We start from the raw sequence: 26143 nt of genomic DNA on the forward strand, positions 1-26143 counted from the left end.
GTATTGCGCGACGTTACTGTGTGACGAACATAAATAATATGAGTTAACATGAAAACCATGACACGCATTTTCCTCAATGACATACAAGACGATGTATGCGGCTCTTTGCTGGCTGCTTCGCATTACATCGATTCCCACAATGCCTGGTATCTGCCGGCTTTTTCTGCTGCTTTACATTTCTTTGTGCCTTGACATATATATATATATATATATATATATATATTGTCACGTGGTTTATTCACGTACAGACGTGAAGAAACGATGAGGAACGTCGAGGAACGTCGAGGGTCCAAAATCCAAGCAAGCGCAAGCTCGGGTCGCGTGGCTACCACTCACGATGTGGCTTGCTTTCTTGGCTGCTTCGTCGTCGTCTCGTACTCTTCACTACATTGGCCCCTGGTGAATAGCGGAGCCATCCTGGCGACCTAAGGCGTTGTCAGTATAGCGGGGTCGTAATAGGGCTTCAGGCGGCTGACATGGACGATTTCCCGACCACGACGACGTAAATCGTGGGATGCTGTCAGAGGCTCAACCTCATAATTGACAGGAGACGTGCGAGAAAGAATGCGGTAGGGCCCCTGATATCGGGCACGTAATTTCGAGGAAAGGCCAGGAGTGCTCGATGGGATCCAGAGCCAAACGAGGTCACCAGTCGTGAAAGTAGAGAGAGGTCGGTCGGTGTCGTGCCGTAGCTTTTGGTGGCCTTGGTTCTCGGTGGTCAGCGAACGGGCTAATTGTCTGCAATCTTCGGCGTATCTGGCAACGTCAGAAATCGCAGTATATTCAGACGAGTCCGGCGTATAGGGAAGCATAGTGTCCAGCGTGCAGGACGGGTCGCGTCCGTATAAAAGAAAGAAAGGTGAGAAACCGGTGGTCGCGTGCGTTGCGGTGTTGTACGCGTACGTGACGAACGGCAGGACGGTGTCCCAGTTGGTCTGGTCTGATGCCATGTACATTGTCAACATATCACCGAGTGTGCGATTAAATCGTTCCGTGAGGCCATTCGTCTGCGGATGATATGCGGTGGTCATTCGATGAACGATGTTGCACTGGACGAGCAAGGCCTGAATAGCGTCAGACAGGAAAACACGCCCTCTGTCGCTCAAAAGTTCACGGGGAGCACCGTGGCGAAGGACAAAGTTGCGTAAGATAAAAAACGCAACCTCTCTTGCGGTAGCCGTTGGAAGTGCTGCAGTCTCTGCGTAACGGGTGAGGTGGTCCACGCCAACAATGATCCACCGATTCCCAGAAGAAGTCGGGGGAAGCGGGCCATATAAGTCGATGCCGACGCGGTCGAATGGACGTCCCGGACAAGGTAGAGGCTGAAGGGGACCGGCTGGGCGTTGAGGTGGAGCTTTACGCTGCTGACAAGCAGTACAAGCACGTACGTACTTGCGCACGAACGTGTACATGCCGCGCCAGTAGTATCGCTGACGCAAGCGGTTGTAAGTCTTCAGAGCGCCAGCGTGAGCGCTTTGCAGGTCGTTGTGAAAAGCAGTGCAGACTTCTGTGCGCATGTGGCGCGGGATCACTAGCAACCACCTCCGACCGTCAGGTGCGTAATTACGCCGATAGAGGAGGCCGTCGCGGAGTGCGAAATGCGTGGCTTGACGACGGAGAGTTCTTGACGCTGGATGAACCAATGAACCAGTCAGAAAGTCGACGAGTTCGGAGATCCACGCATCCTTGCGTTGCTCCGACGGCATGTCTGCGAAGTCAAGGGGCGTCAAGACAGCTGACGTGTCTGACGGCGAAGCTGTGTCAGACGGTAACGGTGAGCGGGATAGCGCATCAGCGTCCGAGTGCTTGCGGCCGGATCTGTACACAACACGAATGTCGTATTCCTGCAGCCGAAGCGCCCAACGACCAAGGCGGCCTGAAGGATCTTTCAGAGATGAGAGCCAACAGAGCGCGTGATGGTCCGTGACTACTTCGAAGGGGCGGCCATAAAGGTACGGACGGAACTTGGTCAAAGCCCAGATTATGGCGAGGCACTCTTTTTCAGTGACTGAGTAGTTGCACTCCGCTTTCTTCAGGGTTCGACTCGCGTAAGCAACAACGTACTCGTCGTATCCTGGTTTCCGTTGAGCCAGTACAGCACCAAGACCGACACCGCTGGCGTCAGTATGGACCTCCGTAGGCACATTAGGGTCAAAGTGACGGAGTATCGGAGGTGACGTTAATAAGCGCCGTAGCGTCATGAAAGCTTCATCGCACTCTGGTGACCAAGCCGACAGGCCGTTAGAGGCTGTCAGTAGGTTGGTAAGAGGTGCGATGATAGAAGCGAAGTCGCGCACAAATCGACGAAAATATGAGCACAGCCCAATAAAGCTTCGGAGCGTCTTGATGGAATTGGGCTTGGGGTACTCGGCCACGGCACGAAGTTTAGCGGGATCCGGAAGAACGCCTTCCTTGCAGACGACGTGACCTAGTATGGTGAGTTGGCGCGCAGCAAAATGGCACTTCTTGATGTTAAGTTGAAGGCCAGCAGAGGCGAGGCACGTGAGAATAGCGCGAAGACGAACTAGATGAGTCGGAAAATCGCGGGAAAATACAACAATGTCGTCAAGGTAGCACAGGCAGGTATTCCACTTGTGGCCACGAAGGATGTTATCCATCATTCGTTCGAAGGTAGCTGGGGCGTTGCAGAGTCCGAAGGGCATCACCTTGAACTCATAAAGCCCATCGGGAGTAACGAACGCAGTCTTCGGGCGGTCAGGGTCAGCGAGTGGAACTTGCCAATAGCCCGATCGTAAATCCAAGGACGAGAAATATTCTGCTCCTTGCAAGCAATCGAGGGCATCGTCGATGCGTGGCAACGGGTATACATCCTTCCGAGTTATCTTATTCAGGCGGCGGTAGTCGACGCAGAATCTGATAGAGCCATCCTTTTTGCGCACAAGCACGACAGGGGACGACCAGGGGCTCTCAGATGGCTGAATGACTCCGCGCGTGAGCATATCATCGACTTGTTCATTGATAACACGGCGCTCTTCCGCCGAAACGCGATATGGTCGTTGGCGTAAAGGGGCATGACCACCGGTGTCGATGTGGTGCGTGACGCTCGTAGTGCGACCCAGAGATGGCTGACCGCAGTCGAAGGATGAGCGGAACTCTTCTAGAAGGGCCAATAGTTCGCGTCGATGGTCCAATGATAGATCCGGGGACACAGAAGGGTGAAAAATGTCTGACTTCGGAGGTGCCGCAACAGGGGCTGTCATGGCATTCAGCTGGTGGTGAAGAGGGGCTTCAGCGAACTCCAGAAAGCGAAGCAGGTCAACGGCATGTATGCTTCCCAAACATTCCCCGCGAAGTAGACGAACGGGCGAGGTGCGCAAGTTGGCAATCGGCATGATGGTAGCGCCGGATTCGACGGTGAGTACGGCAAACGGCAGTCGTAGGGCGTGGCGGCGGAGAAACAGCTCTGACGGGGCGAACAGGACAGCGCCGTCAGGAGCGGCCGGACAAGTCAAGGCGACAAGGGTGGACGTGTTTGGGGCTACGTCAGCGTCGGCAGCAATGACAAGTTTACATGCGTCAGATATGGTAGGCCCCGAAACAGAAGATTGCAGCGGCGTAAGAGCGACTTCTGCTCGGGCGCAATCTATGATGGCGCGATGACGTGAAAGGAAGTCCCAGCCGAGGATAACGTCGTGAGAGCAGGACGGCAGCACGAAAAACTCAATGACGTAAAGTTCGCCTTGAATATTAACGCGCGCGGTGCACACGGCTGAAGGTGCTATGAACTGCGAGTTCGCAGTGCGGAGCATGAGTCCTGAGAGCGACGTGGTCACTTTTTTTAACTGGCGGCAGAGGCTCTCGCAGATTACGGAAACGGCGGCCCCGGTATCAATTAGCGCTTGGGCCGTGGTCCCTTCAACATTGACGTCGATAACGTTTTGCGGCAAAAAAGACGGAGGCCTTGGGCAGTTCGCTTCGCATGCAGTTCTTGCCTCCGGAACTGCAGCGATCAGTTTCCCTCTTGCGCAGCAGGTCGGCGACGCATAGGTGACAGGGAGCGTCGTCGAGGGGACGGTGACCGGTGGGTCTCGTTGGGTCGTTGATCACGGGCATACTCCGGTGGCGACCGGGACGACGACGCGACCGGCCTGCCGTCGGCGTCGAAGTGAGGAGGGGCGTAGTTTGGGGGCGACCTGGACGACGACGCAACTGGCATGCCCACGGCGTCGAATGTTGGAGGAACCAGGCGACAATGGCGAGCGACGTGGCCAGCGAGGCCACAGGAGAAACAGATGGGCCGATTGTCCGGGGTTCGCCACGCGTCGGAGCGGCGGAAAGACGGAGCCGAGGGGTTTGGGATGGGCGGCGACGAAGCATACGCGGATGTTGGCAAGACACGGGGCGGCGTAAGTGGCCGAGGTGGAGCGTAAGGCATAGATTGGTGATACGCGGTGGTCGCCAAGGCATGGGACGGCATCAGTGGCCGAGATGGAGCAGAGGGCATAGGCTGTTGAGGGGGCCGAGCAGCAACGGCGGCGTAGGTAAGCGGCGCAGTGACGGGCGGTTGTTGGAACATGGGTGGGAGAGCCTCAGCAACTTGCGTCCGAATGGCTTGTTGAATGCCCGGAGCCAGAGGATGCGTCGGCTCGTGAGTGAGCGGCAGTAAGGACAGCTGGCGTGCGACTTCTTCACGGATGAAGTCTTTGATCGTGGGCTGGAGAGTCGGCTGAGTGGCCGGAGGGACAGCTAGCTGCAAGCTGGAGAGCGTGTCGGGGGTCGGGAGGGCCTGACGGGCGATCGCGCGCTGCCTGCGCAATTCGTCGAAACTCTGACAGAGGGAAACTAGCGCAGCGACTGTGGTGGGATTCCGCGCGAGCAGCAGCTGGAAGGCGCCGTCCTCGATGCCCTTCAAGATGTGGGTGATTTTGGCCTCCTCAGGCATAGCGGGGTCGACGCGGGTGCACAAATGGAGGACATCCTCGATGTAACCCGTGTAGGTCTCACCCGGTTGTTGTGCACGCTGACGCAAGCGCTGCTCGGGGAGAAGCTTGCGAGCCGCAGGCCGTCCAAAGACGTCCTTGATAGCAGTCTTGAAAGCTGACCAAGATGGAATCTCGGCCTCGTGGTTGTGATACCACAGTTGGGCTATGTCGGCAAGGTAGAATTGCACATACCCAAGCTTCATTGGATCGTCCCATCTGTTGCTGGCGCCGACTTTGTCATACCTCGACAGCCACTCGTCCACGTCCGATTCACCGGAGCCCGAGAAGATGGGGGGGTCCCGCTGAGGATACACGGCGCCACAAGTGACGTGGACAGCCGAAGGGCCAGGCTGGGAAGGAGTCTCGGTGGCCATGTTGGTATCACGAAGGGGGGGAAGCTTACGGGAGCGAAGATCCAGGGTCGTAGGGGAAACCCACGTACCTCCACCAAATGTCACGTGGTTTATTCACGTACAGACGTGAAGAAACGATGAGGAACGTCGAGGAACGTCGAGGGTCCAAAATCCAAGCAAGCGCAAGCTCGGGTCGCGTGGCTACCACTCACGATGTGGCTTGCTTTCTTGGCTGCTTCGTCGTCGTCTCGTACTCTTCACTACAATATATATATATATATATATATATATATATATATATATATATATATATATATATATATATATATGTAATATATATATATATATGTATATATATACGGCAGCGATAGTCAAAGCGGGGCCGACTCCCTGCACGAGGGGCGTGCTCTCAGAGAAGAGAACGACCCACTGGAAGGCGCTCGACAGGACGACCCATTACTGAGTAGGAATGCTTCGCTACAATTTCCCCGGCTACGAAAAGGGAGCCGCCTGGCGACCTAGCAACTTGTCACTATGAGCGGGTCATGGTAGGGCTTCAGGCGCGCCACGTCGACAATGTCGCGCCCTCGACGGCGCATGTCCAAAGATGGGTCGATGGGTTCGATGAGGTAGTTCACCGGGGATGTGCCTTCGACGACACGGTAGGGGCCTTCGTATTTGGGCAGTAGTTTGGGAGAGAGGCCAGGTGCAGTGGTAGGGACCGAGAGCCATACGAGCGCTCCAGGAAGGAACGTGGACGCAGAACTGGTGGTGTCACCGCGAATACTTTTCTGCCGCTCTTGGCTATTCGTAGTAAAGGTCTTGGAGAGCTCGCGACACTCCTCAGCAAGTCTGGCGGTGGCAGAAATAGGCGCACATTCAGATCGATCCGGCTTGTAGGGAAGGATTGTGTCAATGGTGTGCGACGGGTGCCTGCCATACAATAAGAAAAATGGTGAGAAACCAGTAGTGCTCTGAGGAGCGGTATTGTAGGCGTACGTGACGAAGGGTAGAATGACATCCCAATTCGTGTGGTTGGCGGCGACGTACATCGAGAGCATGTCGCCTAGCGTGCGGTTGAAGCGTTCGGTGAGGCCATTCGTCTGCGGGTGGTAAGCAGTAGTTTTGCGGTGAACAACGTTGCACTCTTTGAGAATGGCTTCGACGACTTCCGACAAGAAGACACGGCCTCGATCACTGAGCAGCTCCTGGGGTGGACCGTGACGCAGCATGAATCGGTGGAGCAGGAAGGAGGCCACATCGCTCGCTGTAGCCGCAGGGAGGGCAGCAGTTTCAGCGTATCGCGTGAGGTGGTCTACAGCGACGATGGCCCAGCGGTTACCAGCGGACGTCAGGGGAAGTGGCCCATATAAATCGATGCCAACGCGCCCAAACGGTCGGTCAGGGCAAGGTAGAGGTTGCAGACCTGCTGGCGACAGGTGCGTTGAAGTTTTGCGGCGCTGACAATCGATGCAGGAGCGAACGAACTTCTCCACGTAGCGGTACATCCCTCGCCAAAAGTAACGTTGGCGAATGCGGTGGTAGGTTTTCGATACCCCAGGGTGTGCACACTGCGGATCAGAGTGGAACGACTCGCATATGTCGTAACGCAGACTGCGGGGTATTACTAGTAGCCACTGGCGGCCGTCGCCGTTGTAATTGCGTCGGTGGAGCAGGTCGTCGCGAACGGCGAAATGGTGGGCTTGACGACGCAACAAGCGAGTGGATGGTGTGGCCGATGGATCAGTCAGCAAGTCTATCAGTGAGGCAATCCATTGATCCTTGCGCTGCTCGGTAGCGATGGTGTGAATATCGATGGAAGAAACGACAAAGTGAGACGCTGAGTTGTGGGCATTGTCGTCAGGCAAGGGAGAGCGCGACAGGGCGTCGGCGTCAGCATGCTGACGTCCGTTGCGGTACAGCACGCGGATGTCGTAGTCTTGCAGACGAAGTGCCCAACGGGCAAGACGGCCTGAGGGGTCCTTCAATGACGACAACCAGCACAGTGCATGATGGTCGGTCACGACATCAAATGGGCGACCATAAAAATAAGGTCGGAACTTTGTAAGGGCCCAAATGATTGCCAGGCATTCTTTCTCCGTGACGGTGTAGTTGGTCTCGGCTTTAGTAAGCGTACGACTTGCATATGCGACAACATACTCCGGGAACCCAGGTTTGCGCTGCGCAAGGACAGCACCGAGGCCAACACCGCTGGCGTCCGTGTGTACCTCTGTAGGGGCCGTAGGGTCGTAGTGGCGTAGAATGGGAGGAGACGTCAACAAACGACGGAGCTTTGCGAAAGCGTCGTCGCACTCTGACGACCACGAATTGAGGGGCCCGTTACTTCCAAGGAGCTTCGTCAGCGGTGATATGATAGTCGCGAAGTTTCGGATGAAGCGCCGAAAGTAGGAGGATAGTCCTACGAAACTGCGCAGTTCTTTGACGGACGTAGGTTTGGGGAACTCTGTCACGGCCCGAAGCTTGGCTGGATATGGGAGGATGCCGTCCTTGGACACCACGTATCCTAGTATCGTCAGCTGCCGTGCTGCAAATCGGCACTTCTTGAGATTCAGTTGTAGCCCGGCGTCGCTCAAGCGCGTCAAAACCTGCCGCAGGCGTTGAAGGTGTGTTGAGAAGTCCGGGGCGAAAACGACGACGTCGTCGAGGTAGCATAAGCACGTGTGCCATTTCAAGTTGCGCAGAACGGTATCCATCATGCGCTCAAATGTCGCAGGCGCATTGCACAGCCCAAACGGCATGACGTTGAATTCGTACAAGCCGTCGGGTGTGACAAACGCTGTCTTCGGTCGAGCGTCATCAGCCATGGGGACTTGCCAGTACCCTGAGCGCAAATCGAGCGATGAAAAGAACTCTGCTCCTTGCAGGCTGTCAATGGCATCGTCTATTCGAGGTAGGGGATAGACGTCCTTACGGGTGATCTTATTGAGTCGTCGGTAGTCCACACAGAACCGCACAGAGCCGTCCTTCTTTCCAACGAGAACGACAGGAGACGCCCACGGGCTGTTTGAGGGTCGAATAACATCGCGGCGAAGCATGTCTTCGGCTTGCTCGGTAATTACACGACGCTCTGTTGGCGACACGCGATATGGACGTTGCCGCAGTGGTGGTTGGGCGCCAGTGTCGATGCGATGCGTGACAGCAGACGTGCGGCCGAGAGAAGTTTGCGCTACATCGAACGAAGAACGAAATTCTTCCAACAGGCATAGAAGCTGGGAACGCTCGACCGACGTAAGGTGTTCAGCAATCGAGGAACCAAATAAATCAGCGGGTGACGAATCAGATGTGGAAACAGCACTGAGCGAATGGGAGTTGGCGCAGTGCGTGTCACCCGGTGCGTCCATAACTTGTGCGTCTTCGAGGGCTTCAGCTCTGCCGAGACATTCCCCTCGCACCAACCTAACAATGTACGGGGATGGGTTCGTAACAAAAATGTCGGTGTCGCCCTGAATGACTTGCACGGTCGCAAATGGCACCAACAAGCCTTTTCTAGTGAAGACGCGGTCAGATGGAGAGAGGAGTGCAACGGCGTCGGCGAGACCGGTGCAGCAGACTGACACAGCCGTTGACGAGTTTGCAGGAAGTGTGGTGTCGTCTTTGACGAGTACCTTGGTCGCAGCCGGTGGACTGTCCGCCGGCGTCAAATCTGAGAATGGTGAGAGCTCTATTTCGGCTGGTGCGCAACAAATTACGGCGGCGTGACGGGCGAGAAAATCCCATCCCAGGATGACGTCGTGAGAGCATGAGGAAATTATGATGAATTCGACGGCGTACAGAGCGTCCTGAATCATGACACGGGCTGTGCACACCGCTGTCGGGTGAATACTGTGAGCGCTGGCTGTACGGAGGGAGAGCCCGGAAAGTGGCGTCGTCACTTTTCGTAGTAGTCGGCTAAATTTAGCGTCCATAACGGAAACGGCAGCTCCAGTGTCTACAAGGGCCGATGCGCGCACACCATCTACAAACACGTCTACTACGTTTGCTGGGCTTTGCTGAGGGCTTTGGCTGTTCGATAGCGTCGCAGCCCTTGCCTCTTGGACTGCGACGACTAGTTTTCCTGGTCTCGTGCGACCGGACGAGGCCGCATTGGTGACAGTGAGCGGCGTCGTGGGGACGGTGAACGACGGGTAGATGGACCTGGGCGTGACGTCGGTGACATAGGCGGCGGGTCATAATACGGGCGGCTGGACTGGTTGGTGACGGCTGATCCAACTCGAGGCGGCTGCACGCGGTTGCAATAGCGGGCTACGTGACCGGCGCAACCGCACGCAAAGCAAATCGGGCGCTTGTCGGGAGTGCGCCATCGCTTTGCCGGGCTAGGTCCCATCCACGTGGCAGGACGCGAGGGACGGGGCGGCTGCTCATATGACGACTGCATGGTGGACTGCAGGCGGGGCGTATGGATGATGTCGGCGTACGCAGCCGGCACACTCGCTTCGAAGGCCTGAGGCCTGGTGACGGCTCCAGCGTATGTGAGCGGGGGCACCACAGGGAGCGCTGGGGGCGGCCTGGCTGCAACTTGTGTGTAACTGAGCGGCGCAGACGCAGGAGGGGGTTGGTGGTATTCCGGCATAACCTCCGCGATTTCCTGCTCAATAGCCCGGCGTAGGGGAGGCAGCAGTGTGGTCGACGACTGTACAACATCCTGCGGGTGAGAGAAGGCCAGTAAGGAGAACTGGCGGGCAATTTCCTCCCGGACGAATGACTTGATTTCGGCGAGTAAGACGGAGTGGTCCGACACGGCCGACAAGCCAGCGAGATCGGCGTCGCGTGATGGAGGTCGACGCGTCATCAGCCGCTGCCGGCGTAGCTCCTCGTAGCTTTGGCACAGCGTGATGACCTCTGCCACAGTGCGAGGGTTTTTGGCGAGTAGCATGGTGAAGGCATCGTCGTCGATGCCTTTCATGATGTTCCGGATCTTGTCGGCTTCAGACATGGTTGCGTTGGCTTTCTTGCACAAGTCGAGCACGTCTTCAATGTAGCTCGTGAAAGACTCGCCGGACTGCTGGGCTCGTTCACGTAACCGCTGTTCGGCTTGCAGCTTGCGAACGGCAGGGCGGCCAAAGACGTCGATGATGGTGGTCTTGAAAGCGGACCACGTAGCGAAATCGGATGCGTGGTTGTTGTACCACAGACTTGCCACACCCGCGAGGTAAAAACGAGGTTACTCAGTTTGCCTGCCTCGTCCCATTTATTAGGGACGCTCACACGCTCGTACATCGCGAGCCAGTCCTCGACGTCGGTGCCATCCGCGCCGGTGAAGATAGGAGGGTTGCGGATGCGGGAGACGCCCGGACATGGCGTCGGTGCAAGAGGAGGCGTTTGCTGGGCGGCGTCTTGAGTCATGGTAGCAGGCACGGTACGGGATCGAAGCTCCAAGGGCATCGAATGCGGACCGTAGTTGTTTAAAGGGCACAGCACTCTCCACCAAATTGTCAAGACGTTTATTAACGAGCACTCAGCGACGGCGCACGGCAGCGACAGTCAAAGCGGGGCCGACTCCCTGCACGAGGGGCGTGCTCTCAGAGAAGAGAACGACCCACTGGAAGGCGCTCGACAGGACGACCCATTACTGGGTAGGAATGCTTCGCTACAATATATATATATATATCAGGGGCGTACCAAAGGCGGGGGTTCGGTGGGTTTAACCGCCCCCCCCCCGAAAATGTTCAATTTTGCTTGCGTATATATACACGCGCACAGAAAAACGCACGCACGAACATACATAAAGTATAGTTGAACTCCCCCCCCCCGATAAAAATTTCTGGCTACGCCCCTGTATATATGGCGACGACGACTGTAAAGATCCGCCGAGAGTGTCCATATAATTGATATAGTAATAAAATTAAAAAAAAAAACGTCCTGTTGGGCGAGTTGGTGATCTATCACAGACGACATTTTTCAGCGCAAAAGTGGAAAAGAAAGGAATTAAGAAGAGAACAACAGAACACAGTGCACAGGGCGAGCGCTTCTGCTAGCGTTCGCCCTGTGCACTGCGTTCTTTTCTTCTCTTCTTAACTTTTCCACTTTTGCGCTAAAAATGTCCTCTGCAGTAAAATTGCCGGTACTTTGCACTAAGTCGCACAAAGCTTGGCAAAGCGAAGCACGGAACCCTATCGAAAAATCGCATATGACACATATGACACATATCCAATAATGTCGTATGATCATACGAGAACACATATGATACATATGTGTTCATACGAGATTATTGGATACGAGGCATATGTGTCATATGAGATTTTTCGATAGGGAACCGTCACCGCTTGTACTCCCCGTCCACCGACACGTCTACCGCGCCTGCGCAGCTTGGCCAGGTGGAGCGGTATCTGGTCGGTAACGACGCGATGCTTTTTCATTCAAGAAACTCGCTAGCAGACGCTGCGTGCGTCAGCGTTTTCTCTCGCGGGCGATGACGCGTTCACGTTCCTTGCGAGCTGGTAGTTCAATGTTAATTGCAGAAAGAGCGTTTCCATAGTCAACGCGCGCCGTTCGCTCTCTCTCGCCACACGGCGAGCGCTGAGGTGGTGGCGCCCTCTCTTGAGATCAAGAAAATGGACCGTGCAGACGACGATACACCGCGCCTGCGCAGCTTGGCCAGGTGGAGCGGTATCTGGTCGGTAACGACGCGATGCTTTTTCATTCAAGAAACTCGCTAGCAGACGCTGCCTCCGTCAGCGTTGTCTCTCGCGGGCGATGACGCGTTCACGTTCCTTGCGAGCTGGTAGTTCAATTTTAATTGCAGAAAGAGCGTTTCCATAGTCAACGCGCGCCGTTCGCTCTCTCTCGCCACACGGCGAGCGCTGAGGTGGTGGCGCCCTCTCTTGAGATTAAGAAAATGGACCGTGCAGGCGACGATGCAGCCCGCCACAGCAGGCGACGATGCACGCCTACACGCCGAGACCTTAAGTTGCTTCACCCCTAAAAGGATCACATGAAATGCTTTCTGCACTGCCCATGGTGCTTATGCTTTCCCTTAAAAACTTAAGTGTTCCTAAGAAAATAAATAATGGTGGTATTGCTTCCCTACAGGAGAGCGATGAGCTGACCTCTCACGAGATGTTGCATGCCAGAACTTTGTTGCAAAGGGTTGCCGATTTGTAGTAGAAAATGTGCATCTCTCAGTTCGGGCGTACCAAGGAGGTAATTATAATCCTGGGGTTTGACGTCCGGAAACCACAATATGATTCTCTCTAACAAAGTGACGTCGGAGAAACAGAAGTAATGTATTTGCCGTCGGTGTATGCTTGTGACCGAAACTATGTCGTCCATTCTTTCTGGTCCCACTATGCACGCTCTTCGGAAATTACATAATATTAATCTCAATGTTAATATTTGTGTTGGATTTGCGTGGCACAACTACGATATGATTGCGATAATGATATCTGGCCTTTTCAGTCCAAAATCCGCGGCATTATTATCAGGAATGGCGTAGTGGACAGCTCCAGAAATTTGGACCATGCTGTGTTCACGTGCACAGTAATGTGAACAGACATCACACAGTAAACGGGCCCCTACCATTCTGCCTCCACCGAAATGCGACCGCCTCAGCAGGGATCGAACCTGTGACCTGCGGGTCAGGAGCTGAGCACCATAACTACTGAACCACTGTGGTGCACTTCGATATGACTATGAGAAACGCGTAACGGAGGGCTCCGGAAATTTGGCCACCTGGGGTTCCTTAACATCCACCTCAATCTAAGCACACGTCACTCAAGCATTTCGCCTTCGTCGAAGTTCGCCCACCGGGGCCGGTGTTGGACCCCCTGACAATCAGGTAAGCGTTCGAGCACTATAAGCACCACACCACCACGGCGGTCAAAAATGGCACAGCCACATGACTTTGCTTTAATAACATTTTGCGCATAATTAGTTGGCGAGTTGATTACCGCCAAAGTATTTCAGGACACTATTGGATGCTGCGTATCACTGTTATCTGAGGCAGCTTCATGTTCAAGACGGAAAGAAAAGAGATGTTTCAGTGGCTTCTAACATTCGGCATGCTCTGCTGCGGAAATCATAGTGGGCGTGTGGGAGCCAGCGCTAAATGTTGCATATGCTCGTTGAGCGCAATTACACTGGACACTGTTCACACTTATCATTTTAATGATGGTCAGCATGTCTTATGTGAGCTGCAGGATTCTCCAATGATTGCTGATTCCATTTTAACACCGAAGCTTTTAAAGCTTCGCAGACTCGCGGTTCGACTTGACATATATCATCATCATGAACGGCCTCTACCGTAGATGACATCTCGCGTCGTCTACCACCTGGCATACCTGCGCCTTGCGCATGACACGTAATAACTCAGCCAGTGCACTATCTTCGTCGTCGTCTTCATCTTCTGCTTCGGTCCCCGAACACGTGCGCCCGCCGCGCTCTCTCTCGCTGCGTGGAGTTGTCCGGCGTTTGATACAATAAGTCACATGGAAGAACGACAAAGACAGCAGTAGAGAGAACGAAAGGGATGAAAAAGAAAAAATAGCGATTGAAATAGACCACGAGAGAATGAGATAATAAAAACGGGCACAAACAAGAGCTAGAAAACAATTACGCCATCTCCCGCTAAAGGGGACCATGAGGCGATGCGAAGCCGGAGCACTTGCACGATCGCGTTCCGTTGGCGTTCGTTGGGCATGCTACCGACCTCGTGTCGTGGAACGCGAAGAGGGACGCTACGCGCGTCGTGTCTTCCATCTAGCCTGGCCGTTAATTCTCACAGGGCAAGCGGGGAACGCGGTCGACAGGCGGGCGAGAGGGGGGGCAGCGTAGGAGAAGAGAGAGAAGGGGAGGGGACGCGCATGCGCTCGAGCTCATCGCGGCGTTGTGCAGGAGAGAATTTCGGCATGTCTAGCCCGCGTTTCAGAGGAAGAGTGGAAAGGGGGATGGGAGAGGGAAAGTAGAGAGGGAAAGTGGAAAGGGAAAGTGGAGAGGGGAAAGGGAGAGGGTGAGTGGAGAGGGGTAGATGGGAAGGGGAATGGTGAGGGGAAGTGGAGAGGAGGTATGTGGAGAGGGTATGCACATGCGCAGTGAGGGTGGTCACGCCGCACACCACCACCACCACCACCGCCGGATTGAGCTCGACCTTAAGATACTTCGCATCTAAAAGTCAGTTTCGCCTCCACGGTGAAGCAATAAGTGTGATAGCAAATAATTAATATTTCACAGGAAGAGGAGATCCCTCAGAAAAGGAGATCCCTCTCTGTCGTGTGACAGCGCGCGGAACTCTTTTTCGGAAAAAGTCTTCTTGCTTAAAAGACTTTTTAGTGCCCGTGTGACACGGGTATAAAACCATTCCACGAAATGACGGCAACGAAGTGAGCGGAGGTAGTCTCGCATCACCCTTCGAATCACTGGCATCTGCAAACACCGTCTAGAAACCCTAACTTTATTTTTTGTGAGTGACTCAGATAAAAGACTTGCGGCACGTACGATGTGACATAGCTGTCATGCCAGAAAATTGTATGTTTATATTATTTTACCAAGCCTATACAACGTGACACACGCGTACAGTCTGCGATCGATTGGAGGATCCATGATAAGGGAGATACCAAGGAACTCGCTGAGCGTTGGCTCCATGCACAGTTCGCCTATCCCATCCCCTGGCATCGTTCGTAATTCGGTCTAAACCTCTTTATTTTCAGGCTGGCTCACAACTCTCCCTAAGTCATTGAACGTTTTTCCAAACACACAATTAATGACACACTGTTTTAGCAGCGGCATCAATAAACTTATATCCGTTCCAAGCGGGCAATTTCTGTGCACATACGCCCATAAGATTCGGAACACAGAGTGACACATTACAGTACGCGGTGCTAAAAAGGAAAACAAAGCGCACTTGTAGCAAACAACAAAAATCACAAACTGTGAGCGCGTTTTCCGAAAGGGTAGGTGAAAACAAATGAAGAAATATGACTGTTTCACGTTGAGCTACACATAAAAACAATTTTGTTATTTTCGTTTCTCACCGAAAAACGCCGATGTTCTTATACAAGCGTTGAGAGTTTCTACCGGCGGAGACGCACGCAGCAGAGACGCCGCAAACTGCGTTCCGCAATCCGAGATGAGTACTCTTCACGTGTCACATTGCTTGCGTGGTTAGGTTCGGTAGGGCGCACTCCAACCGAAATGTACTCGCCGTAAGTACACTTAGCTTGCCCGCTTGACACGGCTGTTAGTACTGTAAATCGTCAACATTTCATTCTGACACACATAGTTAATCCACACGAGAAAGCATGGCGCTCTCAATCATTCAACTTTTGTTGGGACTTACCGCTGTCCCATAGTTGAGTAGTCAGTAACCAGAATCATCCCTATTTTAAGAGCGGAGCTCTTTAAAGGGCCCCAAAATCACCCAAAGGCCGAAAGTTTGGTTTGGCGTTGCATTTGTCAACGCGTCCACATTGAACGCTTGCAGAGTTACACGAGTTTAATAATCGAAACGCGGTTCCTGCTTGTTTCGTTCTTTCCTACGCTATAGGCTGCGTTCGTCGGCTGGTTTCTCTGAATAAATTAATGAAAAACTTTCTTATTGTAAAGGAATTCCCCCGGCGAAGGTGGAGCCCTTAGTCCAGAGCCCCTGTGGCCTTTGCTATCTTGCGAGCTCTGTCGATCAGCTCGAGCTGCTCTTCAGGCTTCGAGCAGGACAGCGCAGCCTCCCACTGCTCCGGTGTTGGTGTGTTGATTACGGGCACCACCTTAGAGTGTTGGCAGGCCCATGTAACATCATAAAGCGTTACCCGAATAGCGGGCATTTGTTGTCGTACGTAGTCTGATAGATTCTTTAGGTATACTGAGATTTGGGTATGTATTAGTCTGCAGCTGTCTTCAGGCAACCGACTGTTCTCTCCTGAGGTCTTTGTGGGGAGTGAGTAAATCCTCCTCAGGGCTCTATGCTGTTCTAAAATTGCCCCATAGCGTCTAGTGACTGTGTGTGTTTCCCCTTCGTTATGTGCAACACCCCCCCCCCCTCCCCGTTGGCAGATGCTCGGGCATTGGCGTCGGCACGCTGGTTCCCACTCTCCCAGGGCTGCTCTTCTCGGCCTGCGAGAGGAGCAGAGAGCGATCGCACTTGCCAGCAGACAAAGTTTCTTGTTCGCCTATTCCAAAGCGTCTGTTGCACGCAGTGTCACGTAAGCAGACAGGTGATGTCACAACAGCCGCTGAGGATAGAGGCAAGAAGAGGATCACGCGAGCGTCTGATGGGGGTTTAGGGACCCTTTAAGGTTCAGGTGAATTCCTCGAGAGCGTCATCCGCAGTTTCCTGGCGAGTATGTCTCACAGAAATAGGACAAGCGACACTAAATAAATAGAATAACGCGCAAATGAGTATTACAACGAGGAGAGAATTTAGAATGAGAGCAAGAAAGGAAGACAGAAACGAAAAAGAAAGAAAGAAAGAAAGAAAGAAAGAAAGAAAGAAAGAAAGAAAGAAAGAAAGAAAGAAAGAAAGAAAGAAAGAAAGAAAGAAAGAAAGGAAGAAAGACTTTGTGGCAGATATCTGGTTGAGAGAGCATGAAAAAGCATCTATGAACTCGATTCATGGCATTGCGATGCCACCAGCTCTTTAACCAGCCCTCGCGATTGTAAGTCAGTGAAGTTGGTTTTTGGTGAACACATATACATAGAAACAGCTGTATTGGGCTGCTCGTGTCACGTGAGTCGGTCTCCGTCGACAGAACCGACCAACGAAATGCACCGCTAGAATTTAAACGAAAAGTGACGTTCCTCGTAATAGAAACGCATTCGGCGTTCCCCGAATGGGTTTCTATTTGCGATTACGCAGTTAAATGCACCGCAGCATTCATTTCGACAAAAAGAGCAGGAAGCAGGGATTACAGCCGCATAACAGATGATCAGTCGCATTAAAACAACGATGCACGTCCTCAAGAACCACGCAGAACGCTCTGTCCCTTGTTGAAGATGGATTAGATAGCCCAATCTCAAACTTTGATGCACGTCCGCCACATGCGTTTCCTGGTAAATAACTATGATTGGAAGACCTGTAGTTTCCGGGAAACGACAACTGTAGCCTCAAAAAAAAAAAAAACGGAGTTTCGTCACTACTATTTCTTATGTAAAATAAGACCACGCCCATCATGGAATGATTTTCTGTTGTTAAAGGGCTGTGGGAAGCCCACGCATAACTCCGAAAGGTCGGCGTTTTTTTTTACCTCTTTTTTGTCTGTTTCTTTCTCTCTCTGTGTAATTCTTTCTGGCGCTCTTTCTATATTTCTTTCTCTCTTTCTTTTTTTCTGTTTTTCTGTCTGTTAATCAATCTCTCTCTTCGTTTCTCTGTGTTGGTACCCATATTTTTTTCATTTTCTTTCTCTATATTTGTCTCCTTGTGTTTGTTCTGTATCAGTTATTGCGTCTCACACCGGATAAATTGGTGCAGCGGGAGATTGCCCCCGGACTCAACTGTTCGGGGAGCGAAGCAGAAGATGTAGAAGAGGGCGAAGAGAGAGCGCCTGCCGCGTTATTGCGTTGTAAGCGCTAGACGCAGCTATGCCAGGTGCTAGGCGACGCGAGATGCCATCTCAGGTAGAGGCCGTTCATGATGATAATATATGTCCAGGCAAACCAGTGGTTTGCCAAGATTCAACAGGTGCGCTTTTAAAATGAAATCTACGATCACAGGGAGCGTCCCGCAGTGGACGTAAGACATGGTGACGATGAACACAATAAGTTTGGACAGTGTCCAATGTAATTGCGCTCAACGAGCAGTATGAAACGCGCAGCCCTGACCCCAACATGCCCACAGTCATTGTCGCCGCGGAGCATGCCGAATCTTAGAAACCACCCATGCATCTATTTCCCATCCATCTACTGCCTCGGTGTAAGTGTTCATTTCATTTCATTTTACTATAGCCCTCAGGGCCAGAGGCATTACAGAAGGGGAGTAGTAACAACACTTTGGCACAAAAAAACAAGAAACAAAGGAACGAAAAAAAACAAAAAAGTAATAGAAAACGCACATGAAACAATAGAGTAAAATGTGAATTTACAGTGAGTTTAGAAAGAGCCTGAGTATACAATGTTAGCTATGGAATTACGGAACTGTTGATGATGAATAATGTTCACAACGTCCGCGGGAAGGCCATTCCAGTCGCGAGAGGTTCGTGGTAGAAATGAATGATAAAAGTGCGCAGTATTACATGAAGCGAGTCCGACTTTATGACGATGGTCTGTGCGATGGGATACATAAGATGGCTCAGGGATGAGGCGATCGTGTAGTGCAGGATGATGATACGTCTTGTGAAACAAGGCAATGCGTGACACTTTCCTGCGCGATGATAATGATGGGAGGGAAAGGTTTGATTTCATGGAAGTTATACTGGCGGTGCGGCTGTAATTAGAGTGAATGAAACGTGCGGAGTTATTCTGAACCATTTCTAGAGCATAAATTAAGTTTGCTTGGGTGGGATCCCAGACCGGTGTAGCGTATTCCAATTTCGATCTAATTAGTGTTTCATAAAGGAGGAGTTTCAAGGAAGGAGGAACATGGTAAAAATTTCGACGAAGGTAGCCTAACATGCGATTAGCTTTGTTAATTAAGTGCTCGATATGAGAAGACCAGTTCAGGTTTGCTGTAATGTACACGCCGAGGTACTTATATGAAGTGAGTGATTCTAAATTAATGTTATCAATGTAGTATGGTGGTGGGCAGCAAGATTTTCTAGAGACGCGCATGACTTTGCATTTATTAATATTTAGCTTCATTAACCATTCGTTAAACCAATTAGCAACTGCACCAAGATGACATTGGAGTAAGGAAGAATTGTTAGTATTCATTATCTCTCTGAAAATGACACAGTCGTCCGCGAATAGAAGAATGGAGTTTACAACGGAAGGAAGATCATTATTATAGATTAGAAATAATAAAGGCCCAAGGACTGAGCCTTGAGGAACGCCTGAATACACATCTGTAAATTCAGAGTTAGAGCCATTAAATGAAACAAATTGTGAGCGGTTTAAAAGAAAACACTCAATCCTTTTCAGTAAATTATTATCATTTTTAGGCTTGTTTAGTTTAAGCAGTAGTAATTTATGACATACTTTGTCAAATGCCTTACAAAAATTTAAAAATGTGCAATCCATGATTGATGATCGGTCTAGAACTTGATGTAGTACATGAGTAAATGATATGAGCTGAGTTTCACATGAATAATGTTTTCTAAAATCATGTTGTGCTGAAGAGAAGAAAGAGTTTGATTCAAGGAAACTGACAAGGTTGGTGAACATAATGTGCTCAAACATTTTACAACATAACATGTGCTGGCTAAAGAATAGGGGCCATAGTTAAGAGGAGATGTTTTGCTGCCAGACTAGTGAATTGGAATGACCTTCCCAATTTTCCACACTTTTGGAAGAACGGAATGATCAAGTGATTTACACAGTGTCCTGAAATATCTGGGCAGAAATCAAGTCGCACAGCAATTAGACGCAATATGTTAATGAGGCAAAGCCACGTGGCTATGCTATTTCTGACCCGCCGCAGTGGTCTAGTGTTTATGGCGCCGACTGCTGACCCGAAGGTCGCGGGATCGAACCCCGGCCGCGGCGGGCAGATTTCGATGAAGGCGAAATGCTAGAGGGCCGTGTGTTTGGATTTAGGGACACGCTAAGGAAACTCAGGTCGTCGAAGTTTCTGGAGCCCTGCAGTACGCGTTTCTTATAATGATATCGTGAGTTGGGACGCAATTATTATTATTATTATTATTATTATTATTATTATTATTATTATTATTATTATTATTATTATTATTATTATTATTATGTCATTTCTGAAGAGTGTGTATAGTGGCATCGAAGAGAACGGACGACCACGTTTGGCTTCGGAGCACATACCGTCCTACGTTCCTCTGTTAGGGACAGCCGACTGCCCTCATTGAGAGGAACAAAATCTGTACGTTCAATCGTGAACCGTTCGCAACAAAGTCATGGCTTCCCACCCACCCGAAAGTTCTCAGCCATAATTCTTCATCATCATCAGCCACATACAGCATCAACAAAGTGCACATAACGCCTTACAGAAGTATAATGGAAAGAGTTTCCCAAAATTAACTAGAGGGGACTCTTGCGCTGCGATCGTTCAGCCACCATGGGAGTGATGGGTAATACACGAATTTGCCTAGTCTTCGTTCTTGCGGGCTTCGAGCGCACTGGTGGCTTTGTTTATTGTTGTGTTTTGGTTTGCTTTAGCATAAAAGAATGGACCGTTGTGAACTTCGTGACCAGATTTCAATTGCTGAGCCTAAAGAGGTTAAAGTTGTGAAGTGTAAGTGCTGATTCTTGCTCAACTTCGTTTATCGACAAAGCGGATGCAGGCGACGCGGAGCCACACGGAGCCGAAATAACGAAGTTTAGACGAATCCGTGTACTACCCATCATTCCCATGCTGGCTGAAGCGCCATGCGTTGCAGCTCCCATAGACACTAGCGCCAGAGTTCCCTCTAGTAAGTATTGTAGGGAACTATGTTATAATGGGTACCTCGCTTACCCGCAGAAAGAAAAATGATGGCGTAGTGGGTGCTTCCCCACAACACAAATATTATGATTTATTGTATAGTCGATACTTGCATGTGTACCTGTATTAGTTGCCCCAACAGAGTTTAGAACGGGCTCTAGAACGCCGCTCTTCCAGGTTTTGCTGGAACTGTGCTGCGGGTTCCGCGCAGGCCTGGCGTTTTGGAGCGCAGCTCTTAGGCGACCGTTCCAGAGTTGAGCGGCGTCGCCGTCGGCGTCGGCGTATTGGAGGAGCACGAAATATCAGAACACGGAGTCTGTTGATATCGCGAGCCACTGGCCGCTAACCTCGCTTTCTTTCTCGGTCACTCGCGCTGGCCCCTCGGTCGGCGCACGTGAGGATGCAGTGCTGGCACGTGCACTGCGGCTGCCTTCGCTTGTCGCAACGGCGCTGTCGGCGCTTCGCTTGGTTCGCGATGCCTGCAATGCACAGGGTGGTGTGCGTAGCACTCGAGCGCTGGCACTTTCTGTGGCATTATACAACCGATGCTACATTGCGACGATTGCGGAAAGCCAAAACTTCAAAAACAATTGGCGTTGCCTCAACACGAAACAGCGCCCAGAATTCGCATTAGGCAGTATCGTAATTGTCGGTGAACTTATTTAGGAAGAAAAAAACGCCCCTTTGACAACGTTATCGTAATCCTGTACATACTCGAAGACAGCTTTTCAATGTGCGCAATTCATGACATGTGTTCATGAAATATTACACCCAGTTATTTAACACGAGGTACTATTACAAGTGCCAAAGTACCTAGCTTTATAACGGTACACGCAGATGTGAAGGTTTATAGGTCTATAGTAAACACCTTTCGTTTTGGAGGTGTTTAATTTCCAAGAAATAATGCATGTCCAGGAAGCTAACTTTATTAGCACCTGGTTTGCGTCATTGATTAGATATGTACAGTGTTTCGCAGTGGAACTAAAGTTGTGTCGTCAGCGTATGTAACATACATTACAGAGGCGTAAAGTTTATTTTTTATATTGTATATTCTCTATTCCTTATGCATTATTATGCATTGTTAAAGAATAATAATTATTAGGTAAAGTATCTATAAGTATGTTATATACAGATGCGTAATGTATGCTATATGTTACACATAGTATATCCTCTCCCTCACCGCCTTCTTTTTCGCACCCAGAACACGTGCGCCGATATTTCCGGCGTGCGATCCAGTAACTCTAGTGAGGGAGGGGACGAGTACAGAGGGAGAAAAAAATAAAGAGAAAGATGGAAATTAGTGGCAAAAATATTTCTTGGCATGGTGGGATTCAAACCCGCGTCCCCATGATCCGAAGGCAAGCGTCGTAACGACTCGTCTATCCAGGCACGCTAGCAGATCATCAGGGTGATTCCACATAAGATCGAACAACCGATGGCTGGTCGACCTCTTAAATTTATTTCAAAATTTTATATATTATTGCCTGATGAGTTGAAAGAACAATCCGCAATTTGTTCCGCCGTCAAAAATTTTTTCAAAGCACAGGAAATCAATAATGACGAAGAGGTGGAGTGGAGCGCTCATCCGCTCTGCTGTTTTGGCCGGCTTTCGTTATGAATTGCACAAAATATATCAGTTAGGCAGCTGAAATTTCTTTACCTAAATATATGCATGTTTTTGCTTCTGCTCAGGTATTTTTAGTTTTTATGTGTAGTGTACATGTTTTTATAAAAAACCTCAAAATTGGCCCAATTGGCAAAAGTTTTTTTTTACTTTGAAGGTCTTTATCTCAAAAAAGCCTTGTAGCAGAGCGACGAAAATTATGCATTACGTTCTTCGCATGCTTATCTACAAAACTGCCGAATCTTATATTTATATATCTTTTCAGTAAAGAGATATCATCGGGCTAATTTCAAGAAAACACCGAACAATGGAAACTTTTGACGGCAATTAAAAAAAACACCATTTTTTATATTTCTTAAACTTTGTAAACTTATTCTCCTCCACATCGGCTTTCACAATCATTAAAAACATGTTGCATAATGTCGTTGCACTAATAGTTACGGCCCCTCCAATCAGACCCTTAGGCAAGGATTGGCAATTCCGACTTCTTGCCCAGCAAGTGTATAAAATGCAGGCAGAATTAAATTTCTTTTTATTGAAAGGTCAACAGTACCGAAAAAGGTGTCGCCGGCACTGAAGACGTTAATTTTGAAATTATTTTGTCACTGCAGCGGCCACGAGCGCGAGGCTACCGAGCAGGCGCGCGCGCACCCGAGATGCTCGTTGTAAGAGACGGCGCAGTGAGAGCTCGTTTCCGCGTCCTCAGACCGACTGAGTTCGAAACAGCAACACCTGTTCTCGGGTGACTTGAACACACGTGCACTGGAGCTTCGCCATTCTATCCACCCTCTGTTCGCATCTCAGCTAGGCGCTGATAACACGGCGGAGATGGAAGCAAGATGGACACTCTATGAGGGAGCTATGAGCGCTCGCTTCACGCACGCTGCTGCCACAGAAACTGCGCTGCGCCAGTTGCGATCAGTGGAAAGCATGAACGTGGCTCTCCAGTGGCAAAGCAAAATATGGAATGAGAAAGGAAAGAAAAGCAAAACTATCGGTAACCGGATGCGCTTGCCTATATTAGATGTCGGCAGCAGACGGCCTGAACTGGCCGCGCGTTCGGTGCGCCGTTCACACTTCATTCGGCGCGGATAGTTCTTGTGCTTTGCTCTTACTCAATACTCCTCCTGTGCGTCTCATGGCGAGAAAGTATAGCTCTGAATGAGTCTATTATGAACACTACCTTTCGAAGCATAAAAAGCCTAAAGGAGTACTGACACTGTATGGTCGCCCATTTGATATCGTCACCGACCATCATGCACTATGCTGGCTGTCGTCATTGAAGGATCCCTCAGGCCGTCTCGCCCGCTGGGCACTTCGCCTGCAGGACTACGACATCCGCGTGCTGTACCGCAACGGACGCCAGTATGCTGACGCCGACGCCCTCTAGCGCTCTCCCTTGCCTGACGACAATGCCCCCTGCTCAGTATCTCACATAGCTGTTGCTTCAATCAGCGTTCACACCATCGCTACCGAACAGCGCAAGGATAAATGGATCACCTCGCTGATCGCCTTGCTCACTGATCCGACGGCAACACCATCCACTCGCGCGTTGCGTCGTCAAGCCCATCATTTCGCCGTTCGTGACGACCTCCTGCACCGACGCAATTATAACGCCGACGGCCGCCAGTGGCTACAATCCGAATTTCAAAAAAAATTCGGATTGTTGCTCTAAATAAAAATGCTGGTGTCGGGAAACCTAAAACGACTATTGTGGTGCCTGGGAATGCATCCTATATATTTTATTTAGCTCCACCTTAAAAAGACACTTTCGGTTTCGATATCGAGCGGGTGGCTTCTCAGTGTCGTTTCATAGCAGTGTGACGTCACGGAGATACAGAAACTCGCGACGTACTAGCGGCAAATTCGTCATCTGCTCGTGGTGCACATAAACAACGATGAGTGAATTGTCCAGTGACCCTGACAGTGATTTCTACGATTAAGGCTGCATGCAGGACGCAGAACTCGCGAACTCGAGGAAACTGTCTTGACTCGTCGGGTTAATGTCTTTGCAGTGTGGCTGGCTTGCAGATGCTCAGCGACGAAAACTTCAAAGTCAAATTAAAATATTTTATACGTGTTCTCCGACACCAGTGTGTGGACAGCGTGGACACTGCATACCATTGAAGCATGAAATGTCTCTTTTGCGATATCTCAAAATCGTGTCAGTACTCCTTTTTTATTGCAAAGAAGCCAAAATTTCGCACAGTTACCGACCTAGACATAAATGCTTCGAAGGAACGTTTAACGCCCCGAATGATCAGTGACTGTCAGTGAGACGGACTACGTGTGCTACGCGTGCTTTTGCTACCACTACAAAGATCTTCACGGAACGCACAGTTTAACGATGACATTCTTATGCCCCCTTAAAAAGAAATCGACGCTATTAACCAGATCACTGCCACTACCGGTGCACGTGCGTTCAAGTCACCCGAGAAGAGGTGTTGTTGTTTCGAACTCAATCGGTCTGAGGACGCGAAAACGAGCTCTCACTGCGCCGTCTCTTACAACGAGCATCTCGGGTGCGAGCGCGCCTGCTCGATAGCCTCGCGCTCGTGGCCGCTGCAGTGACGAAATAATTTAAAAATTAACGTCTTCAGTGCCGGCGACACCTTTTTCGGTACTGTTGGCCTTTCAATGAAAAGAAATTTAATCCTGCCTGCATTTTATACACTTGCTGGGCAAGAAGTCGGAATTGCCGATCCTTGCCTAAGGGTCTCATTGGAGGGGCCGTAACTATTAGTGCAACGACATTATGCAACATGCTTTTAATGATTGTGAAAGCTGATGTGGAGGAGAATAAGTGTACAAAGTTTAAGAAATTTAAAAAATGGATTTTTTTTAATTGCCGTCAAATTTTCCATTGTTCGGCGTTTTCTTGAACAGTCCAATCATATCTGTTTATTGAAAAGTTATATAAATATAAGATTCGGCAGTTTGGTAGACAAGCATGCGAAGAACGTAATCCGGAAATTTCGTCGCTCTGCTACAAGGCTTTTTTGTGATAAAGACCTTCAAAGTAAAGAAAGTTTTGGCAATTGCGCCAATTTTGAGGTTTTTTATAAAAACATTTGCACTACACATAAAGACTGAAAATACCTGAGCAGAAGCAAAACATTGCATATATTTAGGTAAAGAAAATTCACCTGCCTAACTTTAATATATTTTGTGCAATTCATAACGAAAGTTGGCCAAAACAGCAGAGCGGAGAAGCGCTCCACTCCACATCTTCGTCGTTATTGATTTCCTGTGTTTCGAAAAAATGTTTGGCGGCAAAACAAATAGCGGATCTTTTCTTTCCACTCATCAGGCAATAATACATAAAATTTTGAAATAAGTTTAAGAGGTCGACTAGCCAGCGTTTGTTCGATCTTACGTGGAATCACCCAGCATAGCCTTCTGTAGCAATGTGGTGGTAAAGACAGTACGGTTTCTAGAGGTGCTATCTCCTCCTCGCACCTATTTCTTATTGAAAGCCGTGGACAATGTTGGCACTAAGCGTGGATCCTATGCGGTGCAAGGCACTACGGGCGTGCGACTGCATGGTAAAGCATGATAGGAGAGAATTAACAGGTATCACTCGTATTTGAACCAATAGAGAGCCTATTTCCGCCTGCCCTCTGTGAACAGACTGCCGGTGTCACGTTTGTGGCGAAAATATACGGGAAAAGCCGGGAAAGAATAACGAACCCGTTTTCTTGTATTTTAACACATGCCCAAACAGGCTAGCGCGTGC

Source organism: Rhipicephalus sanguineus, chromosome 8 (assembly GCF_013339695.2).
Source record: "Rhipicephalus sanguineus isolate Rsan-2018 chromosome 8, BIME_Rsan_1.4, whole genome shotgun sequence".
Classification (NCBI taxonomy): domain Eukaryota; kingdom Metazoa; phylum Arthropoda; class Arachnida; order Ixodida; family Ixodidae; genus Rhipicephalus; species Rhipicephalus sanguineus.